This window comes from Anabas testudineus, chromosome 2 (assembly GCF_900324465.2).
Source record: "Anabas testudineus chromosome 2, fAnaTes1.2, whole genome shotgun sequence".
Classification (NCBI taxonomy): Eukaryota; Metazoa; Chordata; class Actinopteri; order Anabantiformes; family Anabantidae; genus Anabas; species Anabas testudineus.
Window position 1 is genome coordinate 24,956,910 of NC_046611.1, and position 13,379 is coordinate 24,970,288.

The 13,379-nt window shown below is 40.7% G+C and overlaps 1 protein-coding gene across 1 annotated transcript in view; it reads left to right on the top strand.

Annotated features, from left to right (window-relative positions):
* The window catches only part of LOC113164315 (potassium voltage-gated channel subfamily B member 2), a 64,389-nt gene that overhangs the window by 48,104 nt on the left and 2,906 nt on the right, over window positions 1–13,379 (top strand). The window lies entirely within an intron of this gene.

Consider the following 13,379-nt stretch of genomic DNA (forward strand, 5'->3'; position numbering starts at 1 on the left):
AATCTGACTCATTAGACCAATAATCCCTCCACTACACCTGAGCTTTTACACTGCTGTCCTAAATCCATTAGAAAGATACACACACACACACACACACACACACAAGTTCAATGCAACCCCATTTCCTTACAAACTAACCCCCTTTCATTCTGATGAAAATTTTAGATGGGATTTTCAGAGTAAAAGCTGCACGCTGGGAGGGCTTGTGACTGGACTTAATGAAAAAGAATCAATGTATGACATTGATTGTGGAATTTCTGAGAGCGTAGCATGTCTCTACGGACCGTTCTACCGGCATAAATTTTGTATTTTAACTGCAAGGTGAAGTTTAACAGTGAGGCAAGGTCAACACAGGAAGTTAGAGGTTTCAATACTTCTCATTAGTAATAGTTGCTAATGGGCCGGTTGCTAAAAGCAGGGTGATTCAGAGCCAGGTTTTTACATAGATATTCTAATGTAACAGCATATACACTCATATTTTATACTCTCACATAGACAGTGATGATCCTATCATATTATATTGCTCTATGTGACGTACTGTGAGTATTGCATAATGATGTCAGATATCAAGAGTATCAGAGCATCAACTCTAACAAATAACATGTAACAATATTTGTTATAGTATAATGACTACAGTAATTTGGGAGCCTTTTTTGGCTACACTATTTCTCATATTAAAATGTGAATGTATTCAACCATGGAAGCCACGGGCAGAGGTTTACACTCATTAAATTGTACATTATTCAGTTTGCGCGCATGTGTGTGTGTGTGTGTGTGTGTCTGCGAGGGAGAGCCTGCTGTTTTCTGACTCGCCCCAAGCATATCAATCGTGTTAAGCTAAGTGTTGTGGAGAGTGGTCATGTTTGTTTGCTCAGTGAAGAATCACTTTGTGAGGTGTTAGCTCGATGTGCATCACTAGCAGGGTGAGACAGAGGGGACTTATGTTCTCATATCAAGGCTTAAATTATGAAGAGGAATAACTTCCCTGCTGTTAGGGGGGGTGACTGTAATAACTTGTTTACCTGCTGTTAGAGAGCAGAGGCAACATAGCGGAAAAAAGAATAGGATCAGTGACACCAATTATTTTGACCTTGAGTTTCTTCAGCTAAGGCAGCAAAAGCAGCATCACAGTGGGATGTGTTGTCCAACTGTTCTCAGATTCCCAGAGCTGGGGCAAATAAGCGAAAAATACTTTTTTAAAAAGCAGGCCAATTACTGAAAGTTTGAAAACCCTGCCTGATAATTCTCAAACTTTTTCACATGTTAAATAAGAACTGAAACCACAACTAGAAATTCGACGTACCAGAGTTCACTCAACATAGCCATTAAACTTTTTAAGATCTCTGCCTGGAATCAACATGTTGATCACTTGGACATCTGGTTTGTGGTAGGCAGGTTAAACATGAAAAACATGTCTAGTAGTTAATAGACAATAAGGTCACAAGAGGACAGTCTACACATGCAAAAGAGGAAATGCACCCAGCTCCTTTGTAACCAAGATATAATATGTCCCCCATTTCCACATTAGCCTGTTTTATTATGTTTTCTCTCCACGGTACATTGAATGATTAGGCTTTTAAAATGTAATAGTTCTCTACAAGGTGGTAGTGGTGCTTTTTATTAGCCTGTGCAATGAGAATGACTAATAGACATTTAAAACCCCAGCAGCGCTTTGTTAAATTATCAAAATACTGTATATTATTATCTGACAGTGATACAACATTTGCACTTGCGTGTCATCAGATCTCTTCATACATGACTATTGGCTGAACAAAATGTCTTAACTAAACACAGGAACATAGACGTCCTCTATAATCCAGATGATCTGAAAGTAGCAGACAGCCTGGCCTTCCGTACCTCAAGACCATTTTGGGTCAGTAGCGGGGTCATACTGACTCCACATTGCATTAGGAGCTGCCTTGGTGCATTAGTAGCATGAGTAGGGCGAGAGTAACGCTGGCTGCTCTTCTTTTGCCGGCAACAGCTCCAGGCACTATAGTCTCTGTACAGTCCATTGCTGTCCTTTTCTGCGTGTGTCTACGTGTGCGTGCATCATCTTAAGTCACTGACAGAACTGTGCAACAAATGTTATTTCCTTAATATCATCTTTGTTTCACAGCTGATCCACTTCTCAGTGTAATAATACAGCACAGGAGTTCCCTCACTAATAGGATTACACATCCAAGAATGTCAGTGTGTAAAGTTTTAATTATTTCTTTACTCTTTATTGGATTTAGGTATGAGCACAATGTCTTCCTGCTGCTTTATCCCAGCAGCATTAGCACTGATTATTGTTTACTGTGTTTGTGTAATAGTTTGTGCTGCTTACACAGATTTTTATCCCTTATCCTTCTACTGCCTGACAGCGTATTTGTATTAGTTGTCTGTATTAGGACTGCAACTAACAATTGTTTTCATTATTGATTCTACTTTTCAGATTTTATCTTCTAGCTTTGTCCGACCAGTAGTCAAAACTCCAAACATATTCAATTTACAATTATACCCAAAGGGAGAGAAAATCAAGAAAGTGTTGATTTTCTATCAGTTCGTGTGTAAATTACAACTCTCATTTGCTGTGTACTGTCTGCTTGTAGACTGGTATGGGAATTCTTCTTGATTTATTATTGCTGTATAGCTTATAAGAAACACAAGAGATACCATTAGTGGTAATTTTGCCAGTACTTCCCTCCACATACTGTTCTGAGATCATGGTCATCCAGGGCTGGTTGGGATTTTGGTTCCTCTACATTCAGCAGCACATACATGTTGACCAACGTATGGATGTTAACACTGGTCTCCTGCATGGAGAGAAGCATTTCTTTTGACTGAAATACTTCATATCACCACCACCAGTGAATTTTTCATGTGCTTCGATTCGTGCATCTGCAATTGAATCAGCCCCAGGGCGTGATGACTATATTATTATCTGTGATTTTTGTCTCTTGCTATGTCAGCCCGTGTTATGATGAACTCTCCAGCTCTATCGTCTCCCACCATTTGTGCACTGGTGTACTTAACCTGCTGTGCAGACTAAACACTTTGAATGTTGAAAATTCACTGTCCAAGTGTTGTTGGCACACCAGAGGCTCTCCCTTCACTTGTCTCCGGCCTCCTGCAGGGACCTGTGGTTTTGGGTGTTGAATCTGCGTGGTTATCTATGCCATTCGGTCTGTGGACGATTCAGGATAATTGTAATAGGATTTAAACTCTATCTTTAGTGCAGATATAAAGAGTGTTGTAAGTAGTTACTCACTCTCTCCCTCACATGTAGGGGGATAAATAAATAATCTGACAGCACATGTAGGTTTTCATTCTCCAAACCCTGTTTGTGGAAATGTTGTGGGAGCTTATCGTCTTACACACAGACTTGTTAATCTTATACCTGCTCCGACGCAGCTGTGCTGATTACCTGAGTTTACTGGGCTGTAAGCCGGATAGCCACACTGACTCACTGACTCAATTGTTAAATGCAGAAAAAGCAACGGACATAACACACACAAACATAGATTTTTTTTAGAATAGCTTTGTTCCTATACATCTTCACTTCTCCATCTTCTCTTCCAAGTTGCTTGTTTGCAATCTTGTGTGTTTGTGTGAAGTGTGTCCTCATTTAGAATAATTCAAGGAAATCTCCCGTGAAGAGTGGGGGCGTCCCAATCTGGCCTTCTCAAGGACGGACAACCTATCAATAATACCCCAGCCTCCACCCCAAACTATACAACACCCACTGGGATGTACACACACATGCACACAGAGGCACACCTCATTCTAATGCCATGGAAACAGTCGCCCGGTGCCGCTCCCAAGCCTGGTGATCATCCGTCTCTATTGCCACGGAACAAAGGCTGTGAAATCCTGTCCGTTATTATAGCTCCCTTATCAGCGCTCCCTGCTTGCCTCTGCCATGAGGCAGCACTCAGCTCAATTGCTCAGTCATTCATACAGCTTTTGTTTTTCAAGTCACATTTCTATTGTAGTCTGTTGGCTATTTTTTTGTTGCTGACAAACACTGAGTATGATCCAGCATGAGTCATTACTAAAGTAAACATCATGGCATATTGCAAGGGAGAGAGCAGCATGTGTTGCTGTGCATCAGGGGTGGCCCCGGCTAAGATAATTGCTGACGTTCGCGTAGCTGAAATGTGACTTTATTAAGGCTCCCGTGCAGTGTGCGTGCGTGCATATGTGTGAACGTAAGTGTATCAGCAGCAAAATAAGATATTAGACAGAAAATCTGACACTGAGAACCGGGGAATTCATTCACAAGTTTCTACAGTTACGAATGACCTCCACAGTCACTAAACTCTCTCTCAATACGCAGGAGCAGTTTCTATTTGTTGTCTGTATAAAATAGGACCAAGATGGTTTTTAAAACAAATTAGTGCACAGTAAGAAACAGTAGCAGTGTGACACAATTGAAGTATTTGTGTATTTATTTTATTTTTTACTTTGTTTGTTGGTCTTGCTTTTATCTGTTTGACTTTTATTCACTTCCTCGACTGCTCTTGTGTTTGTTTCTCCTCCCGTGTCAGGCTCACTCATTAATATATTCATGCAAAGATTATAGGAGTGAATCCCATTAGATCTCATGTTGTCAGTTGGATGTGTTTCTTGTGGTAAACAGAGTTCGGTTATATATTCTCCCCAGCTTCTCAGAGGAGAGAAAGAAAAAAAAAAACTATACAGAAAAATGAGGGAATGTGAAAGAGGGGTGTGTGTGTGTGTGTGTGTGTGCATGATGTTGTGATTGAATGGTGTATATCAGAGTGAAACGTTAAACGTAGACAGTGATGGAAGCACAGGTCTGTCCTTGGAAGAGAAGTTGAATAACAATAAATCCACAATGGAGAGTTTTGCACCGCCAGCACATAACTTGAAAGAGTCTTTGTCAGTTCAGACTGACACAGTGTGCACATATTGAAGCCAACACACTCCACATTTCAGAGATATGGTGTCAGTGTGGTACTGGCTGCTAATTTCATGGGAAATCTAAATGAAGGGGGATCAAGACTGTGGTTTCTCCTTGATTTTTTTTTTTAATACTTGATCAGGATTAGCTGCTCCTCTGTGACCACTCCTCTTTCTGTAGTCCCAAATGAGAAGCAGAAAAGGCAACACATATCCAAAGGAAGCTTGTGTCTTTCAGTCTGTGTGTGAAGGATAGCGAGGGGAATCAGCCAAGGGATTAACTAAACTCCTTTGCACATCGCAATTTACAGTGGAACTGGACCCCCTTGGAAAAAAAGTCACAAAGTCACAAAAAGACCTTTTCAGTGCTCTCTTGTGGGTCCAGGCACTCTTGGGTTGGCACTCTCTAAATTACTGCCTCCGCTAATGTCTCTGAGGTCATTTGCAGCTCGGTGGGTGAGCTGCAGTGGAGAAATACTTTTTTGCCAGGTGTAGATTTTTTTTAATATATATATATGTTGATCAAAAGTTTCGCCAAACAGCAAATGTTATCTCATATTGTTGGAATTCACTGTAGCATTCACCGAGGCTGGACGCTCTTGCTTTGAATTCCAGTGCACCAAAATAACCTCTCTTCATCCAGAAATCTGTCTCCCAGCATCCTGCTGCTCAGAGGGTTGTGCAGATGGCTCAGCTGAATGGTAAAGGTTCTGCATCACAAAAAAACAATGTTTAAGTCACAAAGCAGCTTTCTGTTTGACTTGCGTTAGTACTGCTGGGAGACATCTCCATGGTTACACAATTTGACTCAGCAAGGTGACACGTAGTCATTGAGAGGAGGGTGTGTGTGTGTGTGTGAGTGTGTGTGTGTGTGAGTGTGTGTGTGTTCGCCTGTGTGCATATGTGTGTGGGAGGTGAAGGGAAGAGTCAGTTTTTTCCTGTGAGGTTTTCCCGGTGTTATCTGCGAAGGAAAGGCACCCAGGAGAAGCAAACGGAGAGTAATTCTTATTCTGAGTAAATTTCTAGAAGGCACCATAAACACATTTGCCTCTTCACCATTACTATCCCACCTTCCTGTCCCGCCTCAGCCTCCGAGCTCAGATGGATGATGTTATCAGGACACTCAGGGGTAGAGGAGAGCAGGGAGCATGTAAGAGATCCTTCCTGTGTTGTTATCTGCATAAATACAGACTCTGAAGCAGCCAAGCGCCCTTTGAGTTATTTGCAGCTCTCAGCACATCATGAATATTAACTTTTACACGGTCCATTGCTGTGCATTTGTTTCTTCTTCCTTCCTCTGGTCTGTGACATAATCCTGTTGATTATAGGGCCTTGGGGTGATTAACACAGTGATCACTACTGAGGCATAGGGGCTAGCACACTTAGCAATAATTAAACATAGCCCTGTTGACTGCTCTTTATCTGTCACACATGAAGACACACACCCCCTGGGGAATACAGAGCTGCTCAACCTAAAATTACTCAAAAGTTAAGCAACTTATCTTCTCCTATTATGTTGTTTTTTTTCCTTCTTAAAATATTGTTCTTTTGAACATGCAGACATAATATATCAAGCATGTGCATCGATATATAGTTTACACATATACTAGAAGAGCTGTCACATGCGTGTACATGTGCAGCAGTGTTTGAATCGTGTGAAGGGCGCTGACTGTATCTCTAGTCTATCTGCTGTCCCCTTTCTCAAGGGGGCGGAAGAGGCATATAGGTTAATAATGTTCTCACGCCATAAGGGCTGAAGGCCCGTCCTCCCCAGAAACACACACACATACACAAACATGGGCAAACCATGTGTGCAGAAGCATATACACGTGCAGACCTTTCCAGTGTGCGCTCTCTATGTCTCTTGCCAATGAAAGGACACAGAGTAATGACACAGTTTAATTGCTAATGTGAATATAAATACGTACATCATCCTCAGAAAGGTTTTTTGTCGTAGTACAGAAGCAGTTAAGCAGCAACAAAGTCATGTTAGCAGAAGACGAAGGCATAGAAACAAGCAAAGCACGCTCTTGCTGGGTCATAGCTCATGGCAAGTTCTTACATATTTTACCACTAAAGGAATTAGTTTTATTAGATTTTATCCCACTAGGAGAAATATCTTTTGTTTATTACTGCAGGTTTTATACTTGCTATGAATCTGTTTTATTCCATAAATAAATTAAGCTCCTACATATATATGTAATTTGGACAGTGCACTGCCTCTAGTCAGCTTCACAGAGTTAGTGCAATCTGTTCTCCTGCATCCAGCAGGACCACCTATGATTTCCCCTCTTTCTTTCTCTGACATTTGTGTTGTGAAAGTTGCAAGTCCTCATTGACTGCAAGGTGTCTCAGAGGGCAATATTGATGGACAGATTACAGAGGTAGGACAGAGAGGGCCAGATGAAGAGCTTTGGAAAGTTTGAAAAGAGCTGAAAGTGATGACATTGGGCAATTGTATCTAGGACTTTGCATTAAATGCTTTGTGCATGACTTTCTTTACTGTCCATTTTGAGAGACTCGACCTCAAAATGAAACTACTTTCACATCCAAGACTTAAACCCTATTCTGCTGAGTCGTCTGTGGATACTGCATCACCACACTGGGAGATATCTTTTTTTTTTAATACACTGATTTATTATTGTTTAACTGAAATGATATTTGTCCCGAAGACAATACTGGGTATAGAAATCTGATAACAGACCCTGAGGACTATGTTACAGGAGATATGGGCCAACCATTAGGTATCTATTTCAGTCAGCGGATGGCTCAAGGATCCTATCAGAGCACTAAATAAATTAATCAATATACTTGGTGGAGAGTGAGAGTTGCTGACTTTCTTTGTGCAAAAATGGCTTAGCTAGCATGTGGTGTGAAGTTTAGCATTTGAAGTATTGCTGTTGTAAATGTGACTGTGATTTTTTTGTGTGGCAGCTCAGTCATAAATGTTTAAGTTTACCTGAGTGCTGTTGTGCTGTGCTGCATTGTATCTTAAAACAGTTGTGCTGGTCAGCATTACTGAGTTTTATTCGGCCCTCCATTTTAACTTCTGATGTACAAAGTTGTTTGCCAACTCTCTGAACTCAGATTCATACACGTTTTCCTCCCAGTGTTATTGTTACAGTGACTTAGCAACAATCTTAATGGGATCTCAGTGATGTGTCATTTGAACAAACACCAAATGGGGAATTGTCAGTGTCACAAATCAGCTAATACATTCTTTCCTGTGCATGATATTTAATACTACTGATCATGGGCACGTTACTCAGCCCAAACTCTTCTGAGCTCCGCTGCCTGTTTTGTGCAGGCATGCTTGTGCGACGACCAGCCCAACAGATAAACACGCACTATAAATATTTCACAATAGCCCACTACTACAAATAATAAAAAAAAAACAAATCACTCCAGGATAAAGCCTGGAAAACAGCGAAAGAGCTTTGAGGGGGAGGGTGAAATAAACAATGTGTTTACAAGAATGGGAAAAATGAGAAATGAGGTTTGGTGAAATGATAAAAGAAAACATTGTGTGTAGCCATGCAGGGAATAGTCTCTAGGGTCATTTCAACTTTTATTTATTTGCATATTGCAACTTTTCTTATCTGGATTTTTATAGCTAAAACTTAAATATAGCACTTCAAAAAGCAAAAGATGAGAACTTGATTAAGGGTCCTCTCGTGTGCTGTCAACTGGCTCAACCAGTTTTTGTGCTGCTGAATGAATCTCACACCTCGTTAGCAATGTTAGCTGAACCCCTGAGAATAGCAGCTGCTGCATCCCTCCAGAATATTATAATATGCCACTGAAAGAGAATTCTTTATCTCTAATGGATGGGAAGGGTTTGTGTTTTAAAAGAAAAAAACAACAAGAGAAATAGTTCCCATTGCGTTTGTCTCTCACACTTATTGTTAAGGTGCCTCAGAGTGACCCTGAAGTTGTGACTTTAATCACATCATAACAATACTACTGACAAAGACTGCCAAGTACGGAGGGGCACATGATAGAGTCTTGCTGATTGATGACAAATTAAATTGTTAGTGACACAGTATAGTGATGCTGCATTAGGCCAAGACGAATGGGTTATATCCTCTGCAATTATCGATTGTACTGAGATCTGTCAAAGGTATATGACCAGCTCAATGGTTTTTCTTCAGTTAATAGGCCTTCATGATTATGCTCCCATTTAAGTTGCCAAAAATATTTAGCCAGATGGACATCGGAGGGGTTTCGTTTATCTGATTTTGCTGCAAAGTTTTAAAAGTTGATTGGACATATTTCAGTTAATTGTTTCAAGTTTCAATTTGAATTCATTTGAATCAGTTTTGCCTTTTTCTATGAACTCAATTATCTTGTCCACAGCCTAATGGCTTTAGAATTGAGGCCCAAATAGTAATGACTGTGGCATTCCTCCAAATCTCTGTGAACCTTGGAGAAGCACTGGGACCAAGCATCAGACAGCCAAATATCACAATCCTGCTTTGCTTTTCTGTCACCATGAAGTCTTTGGAAACTGTCCATGGAAAAGGCACTCAACCAGCATAATCTGGACCAAGTGGGAGGAAAGATGTCGCTCCTACTTTAAGATTAATGTTGACTCTCCAAGGGTGCATGTATTCAAATCTTACCCTCGCTATCCAGGCCTTATAAATCTCTTTTAAAGTGTCAGAGCCAGGTTCCTTAGCAATTTTAGATTTGCTCTGTGCCACTAATTGCTGTTAAAGACTCACTAACAGAATGTGAGCACATTTAGGAGTCATACCTTGCCTTTTACCTTACCATTTGTGTCATTCTCAACCTATTTATAGCATATGAAGCCACTGGTCTGAATAATGAAGGGGATTAAGCCACTGGCACAATTAAACTTACTACAGTGAATTGTTAAATTAACAAATTTGTTTTAATGTATGTGTGAAGCTGTGTAACTATGTAACACCCAGCACTCATGAATGCCCACCATACTTTGATAGTATCATCATGCTGGAGGAGATACAGTGCCATAACATCAAATACCACACAAGTCCCAGAATCAATCCACATTACCATAGCCATAATCACCTGAATTGATTCAAATAGCTCAATTTGCCCTGCACAAATTGATGACACAAGTGGGAGGAGGCCTGGGGTCAGTGAGGTGGATCATGGTCCACATGAGCTCTGAGCAGGGAGATCAATAGGGTCTTGCTGAGCCTATCTCAGTGTCCATAATGTGATGTGTACACAATCAATAGCCTCCCCCAGGTAGGCAGATGGACCACTGGTGTAGCTCGGGTTATTCCTCTTCCCCACAGCATCTTCTCTCCCTCAAAGTAAGAAATGATGGGGATGTGGGCAGTGAATGTGATGTGAGAAGTGGACTGAAACTGTGCGGCCACAAGCCTGCCACTGATGACAGGACATTTACAGAGGAGCTAATGCCTCTATTGACTGCTTTCTGTGGGAACTAAAAGAGGATGTGGAAAGGTGATTGTCTCAATTCAAGAGTAGTGGTTAAGATGACAGGCAGCTGAAGATGGAAATCCAGAGAGGCTGAAAGAGAGGCTTGAGAGAGCTCTTAACTCACTGGCTCCTGTGTGTTTTTTCCTCTGGAACAACTTTGTACTTCCTACTTGGGCATCCCAGAGGATCTAATACTATCTGTGTAATGAAATTGTGAGGGTGGGTGTGAGACTTGTATACATTAAAGATATATGCCGAACTTCTATCTAAACCTTCGTTGGCAATTTTTTAGCAGCGTCTGTAGCAACTGAGCCAGCTGTTGTCTATTTTTATGTAGACATTTGGCAAGTGATTTGTATTGTCAGTTGATTCACCCTTAAAGTCAGTCCAAGCAGTTTCTATAGGAACGTTACTCATGGATATAAGAGCCAGAATAGATACGGACAGATAGGACATGTCACACATTGTCTAATGATCTGAAGACATTATCCTCCTTCCTAAACCAATCAGGTGTCAAGTCTGCCCTGGCCATGACCTGACTATAGGATCCTGAGGTCAAAAGGGAAAGGAGGAAGGGAAAATTATTATTAAATTGAACAATTTGTCCAAAAGGTTTAATTGAAACCTTACCATATATTTCAAAAGAACCACAGTAAAATGGTGCGCTCATAGGGACAGTATGTATACAGGTAGTGTGGTCAACAGGTACAATAGTATTGATTTGTTTAATAAATTGATCAGGGCACTGGCATTTTAACCTCAGTCCTCTTACTCTTTGAACTCTTGTTCAAAGAACAGCTCCACCGGTTCATCACCTGCCTATGTTAGTTTTCCTTCACTGAGTCACTTCCAGGTCAACTGGCACGGCTGAGCTTGTTTCCGTGTTTCCGTTTTTTTTTTTTTATCCACCCCTCACAGATACCATATTTAATTCCACCACACATGCAAATCTGGAGCAAACATCCAGGTAGAACATTTTGATTTCCAATATTTAAATGTTCTATGTTGCCAAATGGAAGCAATCAACGGGGCTAAGAAATATTTCTTCTTATAATGAATATATGGCAGGCAGCATATCAATATTTGCAACATCAGCAGAGCTTACTGTGTATACATCAATAAAACGGGGGAGGATAAACACTGCGCATAGAAGCAGTTTAGTCAGAATGTTACAGACAATAGTATTTTCAAATGTCTTTTCTAATGGGTGAAAAATCTAATTGTGTTAAATGAATTTAAATTATTTTTGTGTCAACACTGCTGTATTTAGTTGGGTTCATTAAATTGTAGTTTTCCAAGGTGGATAGCTCACTCTTCTACATGTTGGAGGTCAGAAATGTTACTGGTTAATTGGAACTCAGAGTCAGTCCAAGCTTCTTAAATTTTCCTACTCAGTTACAGTAGATTAATGCAAGCCACCTCAGGACTTCTCATCCTGACACACCAATGCCATTTGCTGGTGGCCACGAACAAAGGGTGCATGCATGTGCAGGAAGGTGGGATCGCATGGGTGTGGGTCAGAGAAAAAATGGAATCTCTTTCTCTCTGTGTCTGTTTGTGTGACGGTGGTGTGTCTGTGCGTGTGCCCACACATCTATTCATTCAGCTGTACATAGTGTAGTTTTAAAGCGCTCTCTTGCTCCAAAGTATGAAATAGTACAAGATTAAGTGTCTCCTCTCAGATAATGTGATCTAAATAAAGAATAGTTGACCTCTAAAGAATGACTTACCTTTTGCCTATATTGCTGAAGCATGTTCATTCTTATACTGCGTCTGAAAAAGCTGCTAAGCTATTTACCTCTAAGTCAATAAATTGTGCAAAATCATTATCTTATGCTCTAATCTACTCTTCTACCTTTGAGGCTGACTTCATGCCAAGGTGTTCAGCAACAGGGACACAAGTAAAGGTCCTCTGATCGAGTAACTTGGCACAAGGAAGTGAGCCTCAAATGAGCTTGCCAAAACATTTAGGGTTATGGAAGCAATCTGCGTCCTTACAGTGACTCCACAGTCTTTCAGCTCAGTGCCAGTCCTGCCCAGGTTGCTTCACTTAGCCGCTAATAGGTTTAACCTAATCGGCAACAGTAACACTTCCTCTTCTGAGCCATGACACCACCTTATCATAATTTCACTCTGGGTCTTTATCACTTAATAGTAAGAATTTTCTAATAGATAGACCTTAGAAATAGCTGACTCATCAATAATTCAAAACTACATGATATTCTCTAATACGTGATTTTTGCTAAATTATTGAAATGTCAAAGGAGATAAAGTGATTGATTCCACGCTGCACTGTGTGAGATACACAGTGTGTTTGTCTGCAACCTAATGTGGTTTGTGATTAACATTGTGTCCGGTTTTGCCATTAGATTTTAATAGGATTTGCTCAGATCATAGAGGACTTCTGTGAAACTAAAGAATGGTTATTTTTCCCTGCACTGGATTTCAGCTGACAGGCTATGTATCTACACTTTAGTGTGAAGGTTTTTGCAGTCAAGAGTTTCGTAATGTAGATCTACTGTAATACCAAATGTGGCCACAAGGTGGCCCCTCCATCTATTGTTGTAGAATAGAGTTGAATACTGTGCAGTAACAGGTGGTGCAGGTTACGATTGTTATGTTTTACTGGTCACATATGATTAGTGGATTTAATGCTGTGGAGACCTGCCTTTGTGTTTACTGCTACTACTAAGTTTACTACTGTTGACTGTTGAAGGTACAGAGTGGAAATCAGTCAGGCATTGTCTGTGGCCTCTCAAAGTTAACTGTCTTTCCTGGGACTTGGGTCTCCAACTCTCATTCTCCTCCTAAACCACCCCACGTTACAAGATCAGAGACTTTTCACCTGTGTGGGTTGAGACAGTCAGTTGAGCTGTGGAAAAAAGGACATCAACTAATCCCAGCAGCGCTGTAAGAAGTTTTATCTGTGACTGCGGTGCCAGGCTGAGGGAGAGATAAAAATACTGAGCTGCACTATAGAAGAAGGGACAAGTGATGATGACGAGCACTTTACACCATCAGCCATCAGATAACATGAT